The following is a 13450-nucleotide window of genomic DNA, read 5'->3' on the forward strand; positions in this document are numbered from 1 at the left end:
TTTGGTTACGAATGATAATGCACTGCTTGCTTTTTACCGTTCGGCTTATTTACAGCCAAGTTGTAAGGGGCCACCAAAAAGTTTCCGTTTGTAGGCCGTACAGTCCGGAATAGATATGCCCAGTCAAAGTCGCCGTAAGCATTGAGTCACTGAAGGTTTGATAACCACACTCGAAGGGATCAAGACTACAGGGCGAGTGTCTGAGTGTCGCCCACTTGAGTTGGTGTAACTTTTGCGCTACATCATTTGTGATATGGGTAAGTGTGTTATCATGAAGCACCAGCTACGTTGCATACTCGCTGCAGCAACGTCCTCAAAAGGAAAATATTTGAACGCATTATAAAATTACTGTTGTGTACCTCATACCTTTAATTCCATTAATATCTACATAGCTTCCAATACATTCATAATTCTGCGCTGTTCACACTTTTGATATGCACATATTCTCAAAATGATCGTGTGATTGGTTTGTAATAAGTAAATGTGCTTCACTCTTTGTGGAAAGTATTTAATTCAAAGTTGCACATTAGAATGTTTACCAATAACAAACGGCCTCAGTAACGCGTAGTTTCAAAGCAACCGCTGTTTGCACTCTCTCTACTAATCATTAAGTCATACTGTACCAGCTGTACCAGTCCTATTCGTATCTCTGGAAATTAAAAGGTTGGACCTATACCAATGAAATCCATAATGTAATGTTTTGAGGGCTGCGACTGTCAATTAAAATGGGAAATCATATACACTACTGGCCATTAAAATTGCTACGCCACGAAGATGACTTGCTACAGACGCGAAATTTAACCGACAGGAAGGAGATGCTGTGATATGCAAATGGTTAGCTTTTCAGAGCATTCACACAAGGTTGGCGCCGGTGGCGCAACCTACAACGTGCTGACATGAGGAAAGTTTCCAATGGATTTCTTATCCACAAACAGCAGTTGACCGGCGTTGCCTGGTGAAACGTTTTTGTGATGGCTCGTGTAAGGAGGAGAAATGCGTACCATCACGTTTCCGACTTTGATAAAGGTCGGATTGTAGCTTATCGCGACTGCGGTTCATCGTATCGCGACATTGCTGCTCGCGTTGATCGAGATCCAATGACTGTTAGCAGAATACGGAATCGGTGAGTTCAGGAGGTTAATAAGGAACGCCGTGCTGGGTCCCAACGGCCTCGTATCACTAGCAGTCGAGATGACAGGCATCTTATCCGCATGGCTGTAACGGATCGTGCAGCCACGTCTCGATCCCTGAGTTAACAGATGGGGACGTTAGCAAGACAACAACCATCTGCACGAACAGTTCGACGACGTTTGCAGCAGTATGGACTATCAGCTCGGAGACCATTGCTGCGGTTACCCTTGACGCTGCATCACACACAGGAGCAGCTGCGATAGTGTACTCAACGACGAACCTGGGTGTACGAATGGCAAAACGTCATTTTTTCGGATGAATCCAGGTTCCGTTTACAGCATCATGATGGTCGCATCCCTGTTTGGCGACATCGCGGCGAACACACATTAGAAGCGTGTATTCGTCATCGCCGTACTGGTGTATTACCCGGCGTGATGGTATGGGGTGCCATTAGTTGCACGTCTCGGTCACCTCTTGTTTGCATTGACTGCACTTTGAACAGTGGACGTTACATTTCAGATATGTTACGACCCGTGGCTCTACCCTTCATTCGATCCCTGCGAAACCCTACATTTCAGCAGGATAATGCACGACCGCATGTTGCAGGTCCTGTACGGGCCTTTCTGGATACAGAAAATGTTCGACTGCTGCCCTGGCCAGCACATTCTCCAGATCTTTCACCAACTGAAAACATCGGGTCGATGGTGGCCGAGCAACTGGCTCGTCACAATACGCCAGTCACTACTCTTGATGAACTGTGGTATCGTGTTGAAGCTTCATAGGCTGTACACGCCATCCAAGCTCTGTTTGACTCAATGCCCAGGCGCCGTATCAAGGCCGTGAATATATTTGTCCAATGAATACCCGTTCATCATCTGCATTTGTTCTTGGTGTAGCAATTTTAATGGCCAGTAGTGTAATTCTGTGTCAGTCATGATGTTTTATTTTATCCATACACTTTTAGAAGGTCAACCATCATTATCAGGTTGAAGACGTATTCTACACTCCTGGAAATGGAAAAAAGAACACACTGACACCGGTGTGTCAGACCCACCATACTTGCTCCGGACACTGCGAGAGGGCTGTACAAGCAATGATCACACGCACGGCACAGCGGACACACCAGGAACCGCGGTGTTGGCCGTCGAATGGCGCTAGCTGCGCAGCATTTGTGCACCGCCGCCGTCAGTGTCAGCCAGTTTGCCGTGGCATACGGAGCTCCATCGCAGTCTTTAACACTGGTAGCATGCCGCGACAGCGTGGACGTGAACCGTATGTGCAGTTGACGGACTTTGAGCGAGGGCGTATAGCGGGCATGCGGGAGGCCGGGTGGACGTACCGCCGAATTGCTCAACGCGTGGGGCGTGAGGTCTCCACAGTACATCGATGTTGTCGCCAGTGGTCGGCGGAAGGTGCACGTGCCCGTCGACCTGGGACCGGACCGCAGCGACGCACGGATGCACGCCAAGACCGTAGGATCCTACGCAGTGCCGTAGGGGACCGCACCGCCACTTCCCAGCAAATTAGGGACACTGTTGCTCCTGGGGTATCGGCGAGGACCATTCGCAACCGTCTCCATGAAGCTGGGCTACGGTCCCGCACACCGTTAGGCCGTCTTCCACTCACGCCCCAACATCGTGCAACCCGCCTCCAGTGGTGTCGCGACAGGCGTGAATGGAGGGACGAATGGAGACGTGTCGTCTTCAGCGATGAGAGTCGCTTCTGCCTTGGTGCCAATGATGGTCGTATGCGTGTTTGGCGCCGTGCAGGTGAGCGCCACAATCAGGACTGCATACGACCGAGGCACACAGGGCCAACACACGGCATCATGGTGTGGGGAGCGATCTCCTACACTGGCCGTACACCACTGGTGATCGTCGAGGGGACACTGAATAGTGCACGGTACATCCAAACCGTCATCGAACCCATCGTTCTACCATTCCTAGACCGGCAAGGGAACTTGCTGTTCCAACAGGACAATGCACGTCCCCATGTATCCCGTGCCACCCAACGTGCTCTAGAAGGTGTACGTCAACTACCCTGGCCAGCAAGATCTCCGGATCTGTCCCCCATTGAGCATGTTTGGCACTGGATGAAGCGTCGTCTCACGCGGTCTGCACGTCCAGCACGAACGCTGGTCCAACTGAGGCGCCAGGTGGAAATGGCATGGCAAGCCGTTCCACAGGACTACATCCAGCATCTCTACGATCGTCTCCATGGGAGAATAGCAGCCTGCATTGCTGCGAAAGGTGGATATACACTGTACTAGTGCCGACATTGTGCATGCTCTGTTGCCTGTGTCTATGTGCCTGTGGTTCTGTCAGTGTGATCATGTGATGTATCTGATGCCAGGAATGTGTCAATAAAGTTTCCCCTTCCTGGGACAATGAATTCACGGTGTTCTTATTTCAATTTCCAGGAGTGTATATGGTTGTTATTAGTGGAAAGCACTGGTGATTTGGCGCAGCAACATGTGAAGCATTCAAGGGTTTATATTGCGATATGTGCTGCTGATAAATGAGCGAATTAACGACAGAACTTATAGACGTAATGCAGCAGGGAGTTTAAAGTTATTAAAAGTAATTGTAGTGCATGCGAAGCAGTATTTGTGCTGCACTGTACCGCCGAAAATCGTAATTGCCTCTCTCTGTGCATCACCACTGGTTCATATAGCTGATGATTTGAGCAGCAGGCACTACATCATTTTTGACATATTAAATCTGAATCCTGCACTTTATCTTTGAGGTCCCTGTGACGATAGGTTTCAAGAGGTTAACACAAGACCACATAATTCTCATGCTTTCCCGCCCTACCTTGATGAGAAGTAGATCTTTGTCCAGCACACCACTCCCATACTTCCCAACCTCCCTGCTGAGGAAGTAGGTATGGCATATGTTACACAGTCCTACAAAATCAGTGAATCTATGGTGGAAAAGTTATAAGTGAATTTCACAAAACATGAATTTCTCTTTGTTTTCGAGTAGTTTATGATTAGCATCATCATGATCACAATCATTACTCTTATTGAATCTTACCATTATTGAACTGAACTAAATTAAATTTCCCCATCTTTCTCTGTTTTCTATTTTTCTAAGATTCTTCTCTCTTGTCCCAATTTCATCAATATCTACCTTCATTCCCAATTTCTTGTTTTATACAATGACATCTTTCCAAACTCAGTGGTAAGAGCATTTTTTTCTGATAAATGAATAATTTGCTTTCAGAAATTGTTTGATAACTGTGAGCCAAAGTGTATTTGGTTTCCTTCCTTATAACTACAGGTTTTTTATTACTCTATTTACTATTTTTTTATGTTGAAGTTCCAATATCTTCAATTTTCATTTTACGTCTACAACAGATATTTAATATTCTCATTACTTTATATTCATCAAATACCGTTTGTTTACAGGGCACTCATCAGTTTTATCTACTATAATTCTTATTTCTGCTATCTCTTTTCTATTATACATGCTTCATGGGTACATAAATGTAAACATTACATTTGTTCAGTAATTATAGGATGGCAAATTATATGATAAACAGTTGTGGCTTAACCAAACATTTTTACATTTTCTTGTTATTTATAATTATTGTTTTATTTTTTTTTCAGTATAGGCAATATCTCTAATTACTACACTGTCTTTTGCAGTTTCCATTTCTTTTCATATGTTTCTTTCAATTTTCTAATCTTTCTTAACATTCTGAATAAATTTTCAGTGATGTCTATTCGCTAAACTGTCTCAACAGTTTATATATGTTGCTGCTACAACTAATTCTGTGGAAATATTATGAAGTAGTTTACATTATAACAAACAGTTTATTTCCCTAACAATTAAAACTATTCTAATAGTGACTAATATTATTTTATCATTTATTGAAAAACAGAGTTGAATATTCAAAATGACATGCAATCTCCTTTTTCATTTTACCATTTATTTTGAATAGCTGAGATAATATTCCTGTGAGTGATTCACTAAATATTAAACTTATTATGGTTTTATAAACTGTTTTTAACGTAGAGTAATGTATTAGCTTTTTTTAATGTTTCCATATTTAGTTAACCGTTATTTGTGAAGTATTAATTGATATTATTATATTTTACTCTATGTGATTCAGTCCCAAATTCTAATGAGAATTCTCGGGTGTTCATTATAGTTTGTCCAATTTAATAATTGTCTTCTCTTAAACCATACTGACATTCTTCAGACTGTATTTAATTTACTATGACTAAGCTTCTAAAAATGTAGGATAATGTTTCATATGTTGCTGCTTAATGTGATACTTCTCTCGATTAGAAAATACAGTTATTCCGGTATTGAGCAGTGTGCATCTGAATGGTATTTTCCGATTTTGAAAGTTTATATCCTCTTTTCTACTGTTCTAAAAAGGAACTTTCATAATGTTTGAGTTCTCACAGTTTCAATAAATCTGGCATTATTATTTGTTTTCCTTAGCTTCGTCATTCTAAAATGGTTTCATGTGTTAGTGACGCAGTTTTTCTCTTCGTGAGAAATCCTCATTCTGCTATAGTGAATATGCCAATTCAAATATTGTAACTAGAAATTTATACATATCTATAAGAGTGTCATAATATATCATGATTCTCGTATTTTTTAACAGCATGTTTCCTGTCGATTTTTGAAAAAACAGCTCATTTTAGATATCGAGTGAGCTTTTCCTTAAGGGTTTGACGAAAATCGGCAAAATCTGTGAAATTTCTCTGATTTCCTTAAGTTGTCATATTTTAACGATCTTTTGAGCTTCCAAATTATCCGTCTTTTTTATTTTATTTTAAGATTTATTTATTCTTGAAATCTATTTTTTATCCTAATATATTTTGCTATCATTAATTTTACTACCTTTAGTAGAAAATACTTAGTTATCTGTTCTCCGTAGACAGTATTACTTCATAGCAAATAGCTCTAAGCGAGCAGTAAAGAAAATAACGTTCCTATTAATGACGGAGCAGTTTTCTGTATTTTAACATTTTATGCTCACAGCTCAGATCATAATACTGTGGTGGATCCTGAATAGAAATGACCTCTGCCGCCACGGTATCTCGTTTCAACATTTTCTTCTGAGCCCGTAGGATTTAAACAAATCCGCTAGCTGACAAGGTTCTCGCTAACGGTGGGCGACGAAGTGCTTTTGACGCTGAAGCGGCAGTGAGAGCGGGGCAGCCTTCCTGCACATCAAAGGGAGCCCGCAGAAACCAATTAGTAACGGAGCTTGCGCGCCCGACGCTTGTTACTGGAAAGCAAACAGTGCGGGCCTTAGCAGTCACGCATACTGCTCACGCCCGCACCACAGGCAGCTTTAGACTCCATATTCATTACAAACTGCATGCCTTACCTAGCACAGATTGCTACAAAACAGCATTACTCAATTCGCACCACTTAACACTACTACTTATCAGAGATTTGGTCTGGCGCATAAGGAATAAGGTAGACTGAGATGTAATTTAAGTCAGTTTATGGGGTGAGGTATTTTAATGGTTTTCTGTTTAAAACACAGCGTCGGATGTTGTTGCAGTTCCTGCATCACATTTCTATTGGGTAGCTTCCCATCATCTTAATTTACTACAGTAATATTCAACGGTACGTACGAGTATCATTAAAATAGTTATTACGTTGGGAAAGCTTCAAACAGAACGCATCCGGTACATCTACAGGGAGAATATGTTCAACAAGATAAGGAAGTTACGTTTTAAATTGCTAATAGTATACATACACAGATACATGTTGAAAGATTCCTGTACGTATTTGAAAGGTTCCTGTTACGGGGAACGCTCGTTTCATGGAAATATTTTTGTTAATGGAACAAGTACAAAGATTCCTGGGCGTGTGTAGGGTTAATAAAAGGTTCTCCTTCTAACGCTTCTAGATTATTTATTATTCTATCTTTCTCTGATAATTACTTCTCTGATTTTCATTCTCATTATAAATACGGGATTCCATTTTAATTGTTTGGAATAACAGCAAACCAATGAGTTAAACATTAATTTATTTTACTGATTGCAACATTTAACATCTCGATAATATATGTTAATCTCATGGGTGCCTTTACAATTATAAGCCAACGGGTAATTTACTCAGGTAATGGATGAGGACTGGATGTATTCATATTCATGCTAGTGCTTGTGTGCTAGAGTCATATATTTACTGCACACCGGATTTTATTTCATGCATCACGATTAGTATGGTGCAACAAGTTACAAGTAATGCACCACAGTCGAACGCTGCCTGGGCTTCGTTACGAAATTCCGAGCTAAGGTGCATTTCGCGATTCTAAATTAGCAGAGGTCTGGCCGAAAGCTCCGCACACTAACGAGCAGCTACACTTTGCTTAGAGGGCCCCCTTTATGCTCGCCTCCAAGACGGCGGATTTCCCCAGAGCGACCAGAATTCGGTCCATCACAGCCTCTGTCCCTTCTGCACAATTCGGTATCTTACCTTTCAGACTCGAACGCTAAGAGGGTTCCTTAAGCAAACTGCCGACTAGGGTCTGTTCCTGCAGTGAAGCCACACGTATAGCTTAACTAAGAGAAACTGTCCAAGAATGGAATATTGCTGTCGCTACTCACAACGCTAATAAGACAGGCTAATTCATGTAAGGTACGTGACATTCCCTGGACTATAAGATCGAAGCCATGTGTTACTTCGAACCTTCATAAACATTATCCACATGATGATTATTAAAATCGTCCTACAATATACGAGTGACCATTGGTTTTGCCTTCCTTGAGTTTGCTATTACATTTTCTCTTCTAACTGAGTTTACTTTTATGATTTTCATTACATTTTCTACTCAAACTGAGTTTATTTCTATGAGAGAGTCCAAGCAGGGACCTCTCAATGTATATTGGGTCCATCAAACTACAGCAACGCTCGTGAAACTTCCAGAATGAATGCACTTTCTGGCCACCAACAGAAATAAATGAGTCAGCAGGGGGCTGGAGTGAGAAAGGTGATACCTGTAATCCGCGGCATGGATTAGGCAGTTCTTGAGACACTACATTCACTTAATTTGAAACCCCGTCACGTTTATCAATCGATCATTGGGAGTCGTTTAAGGCGTTACATTTTTTTTCAGACTAAGATCGATAACAACTTCTTTTTTCAGATTGATTTGATGCGGCCCATCATGACTTTGGTCCCGTGCCTGCTCTTTATTTCAGAGTAGCAGATTCTCCCTCGAATATTTTTTGTGGGATATATTCCACTCTTTGTCTTCCCCTACAGTTTTGCCGGCTTTGGCTCCCTCTAGTATCATGGAACTGTTCCCTTATTACTTAACATATATCCTCTCATCCTGTCCCTTCGTACAGTTAGTGTTTTCCACATATTCATTTCTTAGTCGATTCAGCAGAGAACTTCTTCATTCATTATCTTATCAGTCAACCTAATTTCAGACATCATTCTGTCACACGTCTGAATCGCTTTGATTCTCTTGTTTTCCGGTTTTCCCACTGTCGATCAGTCAGTCTGTCAGTCAGTTAGTTACTTAGTTAGTTTCAAGTTCCGTTGATCATTTTTATGATTTATCATAATGATGTGAAACCAGTCATTTTACATTTATATTATACACTTATTTGGAAATATGGCTACAGGCTGATGATCATTTACTAGCATTTCTTCACGTGGATAAAAATTAGTGTATCCTACCTACCAGATTTTAAGTATTACTTAAATAGAAATCCATCTACGGAAAAGAAGTTGTCAAGGAGAAACTTTTTCAGTTCGTTTTCAGAGTTAATTTGAGTGAACCTTTGGGAGGCCATATAATGGAAGTGGGCGAGATGCCTGAGGGAAGAGCTTTTTAACGACACTTTCTTCCAGTGAAGACTGCTTGAAAAACTCCGAGGTCTTCCTCATTATTCTAGATGTTAAGTCCTTTGATAGTTTTTGATACGTCTCGTTATAGCCAATCTATTTATGAAGTACTTTGGGGATATCGCCCTTTATACAGCCTCTGAAAAGTCTAGTTGCTTTTATCGTTACCTCGAGGACACGTTTGTTATCTGATCTCATGGACCTGAAAAGCAGGAAGAATTGTTGGACCACATCAGCAGCAATCATGAAAACATCAAGTTTACGATGGGGAGATGGTGTCTTGCCTTTTCTTGACGTCCTAGTTCACCGTAAGGAAAATAGGCGACTCAGCCATAGTGTTTAATGGAAACTTACCCACACAAACCGATATCTGCATGCTACCAGCTATCACCACCCTTCGCAGAAAAGTTCTGTTCTGAGGACCTTAGTGCATCTAGTGGAAGCCGTCTCAGACTTTGAAAACCTTGCGAAGGAAGTGAAGCATTTGCGAAAGGTACTCAAGGAAAACGGCTGCAACAACCGACAGATTTCACAAGCCATCTTACCGAAGAAACGTAAGTAGAAGTCCGCCGAGGAGGACACGAAGATGCTCGCTTTTTTGCCATTCATTGGTTCAATAACAGGAAAGATTAGCCGGATTCTAAAGTGGCATAAAATCGATTCAGTCTTCAGGGCACTAGGTACAATTCGACAACTGATGACGCCTGTGAAAGACGATGTAAGTCTCAGAACGCCAGGGGTATACGAAATACCGTGGGGGTGTTGGCATTTTATGTCCGATAAACTGTACGTGCTATTGAACAGCGCCGTGTAGAACACAAGAGATGTTTTCGCCTACAGTATCCTGAGAAATCAGCCGTAACACAACACGATTTAGAAAACGGACACCATATTGCATTTGCCGAAACATTTGTTATTACGCGAACTAATAGTTTCTGGTTCAAAATTGGCTCTGAGCACTATGGGACCTAACATCTATGGTCATCAGTACCCTAGAACTTAGAACTACTTAAACCTAACTAACCTAAGGACATCACACACATCCATGCCCGAGGCAGGATTCGAACCTGCAACCGTAGCGGTCACGCGGTTCCAGACTGAAGCGCCTAGAACCGCACGGCCACACCGGCCGGCACAGTTTCTGGCACAGCATTGTAAAAGAACTGATAGATGTAAAAATTTCTGAGAACATCCGCAATGAAGATGGTGGTCTATAGCTAAGCACAGCTTGGAACCCGCCCACCGGAAGGCTAAAGATGGCGCAGGCAATTGCGCAACGGAAACAGTACCATGTACGGCGCTAGAGCGAGCACAGGTGTGCTCACTGAGGGCAGTGTCGCTATATAAGGACGGCAGCAGCAATTATTGGACACGCTTGAAGCCTGAGAGAATTTAATCAGTTCTTTTTATAGTTTCGAACCATTCTAGAAGCAAAACGGCAGAATGAGGAAGAGTAAAAACATTGCATTCGAGGATACAGCTAGAATTGATAGGTGAAAATATGTGTTACGCAGTGTCCCATAAGTAATAATTTTCAATTTATATTAGTCTCGTTGTAGTTGAATATATGAACAGAAGTTACGAGTTTTGGAAGAAGAAAAGAAAAAAAAATTAAACATTGCATAAGTGTTACCGGATTAGAGTCAATGCGGGATGCAATTTGCTCTCATAAGAATTGCATTGGATGTGATCTAGACATTGACAACATTAGCTCTATTAAAATTCATAAGAATACTTACTTTCAAAAAAGAGAACAGCGTGGGAGGGTGGCCTTGTAGTCACACGTGCTCCTGTTTAAATGAATCATTATACCGCGTCGCCATATTGTAATTAATTTAGTTCCTTTACGAAAATGTTTTAAACGTATATCACTGTATACAATGTCAAAATAATATTTAACTCACTTCCCTGTTTAGTAAGGGCGTAGCTTGTAGTACAGAACAAAATACCACAAGGAAGCAAAATATTCCTTCACTAACAATTAAACATAACATGCGTGCCCTTACTCGTTTGCTAATCAGACTGCACCGACGCGTTTGTGGAAAGACGACGGTATTGTTACCAGCAACCTCCTTGGTAGGTACGTATTCTAATGGCAGTTTAACGAAATCATACGAATTGGCCACCATGCCCCTATGGCCAGTGTGGTCCAGTCTCCCCCAATATCCTGATGAGCTTTATTTTTGAGAGGATATACGGTTTTCTTAGTTTCCAAATTCACTTAGCGCACATGTGACTTCTCTTTGAATCCCATAGGTAGGAAACCGTGAAAACAACAGCTGCATTTCGGAAGACTTCTCACAAGGTCTAAGGAACTTCCTTCTCAAGTCATTTCACATGTCAGCTAATTTTGTCGTACCTCTATTTATGTACCAGTGCCTCGTATGGAGTCTACACCTATCTACAACAGGGGCGTGGATTTGGGGGGGGGGGGGGGGGAGACCAAGGGGATCCTACCCTTCCCTGGTGACACGAAGTTCTTTTTAATAAATATGACAGCTACTAGTTGTAATGAATATGATTTTTGCCTGTTGAACTCTTACAATGACAGACTGCAGGGAAAAGTTGCACGATGTCTCTAAAGCCACGGCCACACCGGCCGCTCCGCGCAAAAACGAAAAAATTTCCGCGCTATATCGGTACATCAAAGGAAATGGTTCGTTCGTGTACTGCTTGATTTGAAGGGAGTTTCTCGTTTTCGAATGTTATTGACTTCCACGCGTGCACACTAGGACATTGCTCCGCATCCACAAGTACTCTGCTCTATTTACGCTGCTATGCGCCGTTCTGCGCCGTCCTGCGCCACGCGTTTGCGGACGGCGCACCCAGTGTACACACGATTTAAATTGTCGGGTTATGAGTTGAGCTTCGGCTCCCTACTTGTTATCAGTACATGTCGGTACATTTCGTGTCGATTTCTTGCGTTTAAGACTGCTGCCATCTTCAGGGACAGAACAACTGTAGCACTATAGCAACGCGACAAACTCGTGTGTCAAGTGAAAAGCGTAACGAGTGTGTTTCAACATGAACAACTCTATGCTTTCACATAACCTTGTTACTTCTGTGTGTTACTTATATTATAGCTGCTGATTACCTGTGCCTACACATGTCTAAAGTTACATCACTTTATAGAAGACTTACAACCCTCCTCAACTTGAGGACAAAGTTCTCCTTCCTGCTTTCTGCGCACCTCACACTCCACTGAGGTCGAAGCTCTGCCGTAGAAAAGATGATGTTAATCATCTTTGACTGCCACAGAAGGTATCAAGAAACTAAGAAACTAGTACAGCACCTAATGACCTCTGTAAATGCTTTAGCAAAAAACATTAAAACTTTTTTAGCAACAAAAGACATAAAATCGAATAAGTTTGTATACGATTTTATAACAAAAAAAAAATGGCTCTGAGCACTATGGGACTCAACATCTTAGGTCATAAGTCCCCTAGAACTTAGAACTACTTAAACCTAACTAACCTAAGGACATCACACACACCCATGCCCGAGGCAGGATTCGAACCTGCGACCGTAGCAGTCCCGCGGTTCCGGACTGCAGCGCCAGAACCGCTAGACCACCGCGGCCGGCTGATTTTATAACAGAGATTCAAATTAAAATATATGAAAAGTGATTTTGTTACGTTATAACGTCGGTTCTTTTGTATCTTAACCACCTGGGGAACCAAGATTGAGATCTCCATTTGTCAACAAATTTCAGCTGTTTCTCAAAAATAGTCTTGATAGTTTTGTAGCATCAGATCTCAGACTTTACAGCTCTTGTCTAGTGCCTTCAACTACTTTCATGGCTTCTCTCAAACGTGTTATTGGTTTATTAAGTCACATTTCCACTCAAAACGTAGTATTAAATGGATGATACAAAGTTATATTTATTATCATGTGACGTTAGCATGATTAAATTAAAACAATTACTTCATAACACTTCACTCTTACTAAATATAAGCAAAAAGACTTACCTAGATTCACTTCAGATGAACTGAATCTCAGTCACACTAAGTACTGCAACCACCTTCGTCCTATCAGTATGACAAAAAGTTTCAAAACTTCCACAGACGTATTCATCCTTTACCCGTTTGCAAGCAAACAGACACACACACACACACAGACAGTGATTTGTCTGTGACACCACTCTAAAACGACGCACCGTGATGGAGTTATTCGATTGGGACGGAAATCGGCAGATGTGAAGTACATTTACAGACAAACATTTGATTACAATTTCAGAAACTGAATGATTTATTCCAGAGAAAGAGCTTCACAAATTGAGCAATTCGGTAAAGCTCTGGTCCACATCTGGCATTTATGCAAGTAGTTATTCGGCTTGGCAGTGATTGATAGGGGGATTGGATACCGTCCTGAGGGATATCATGCCAGCTGGCCGCTGTGGTTGAGCGGTTCTAGGCGCTTCAGTCCGGAACCACGCTGCTGCTACGGTCGTAGGTTCGAATCCTTCTTCGGGCATGGATGTGTGTGAT

General features: G+C 41.9%; 1 protein-coding gene across 1 annotated transcript in view; it reads right to left on the reverse strand.

The window, feature by feature from the left end:
* The window catches only part of LOC126249404 (glutamate receptor ionotropic, kainate 2-like), a 376144-nt gene that overhangs the window by 214649 nt on the left and 148045 nt on the right, over window positions 1-13450 (reverse strand). The gene's annotated exons all lie outside the window — the stretch shown is intronic.

This window comes from Schistocerca nitens, chromosome 3 (assembly GCF_023898315.1).
Source record: "Schistocerca nitens isolate TAMUIC-IGC-003100 chromosome 3, iqSchNite1.1, whole genome shotgun sequence".
Classification (NCBI taxonomy): Eukaryota; Metazoa; Arthropoda; class Insecta; order Orthoptera; family Acrididae; genus Schistocerca; species Schistocerca nitens.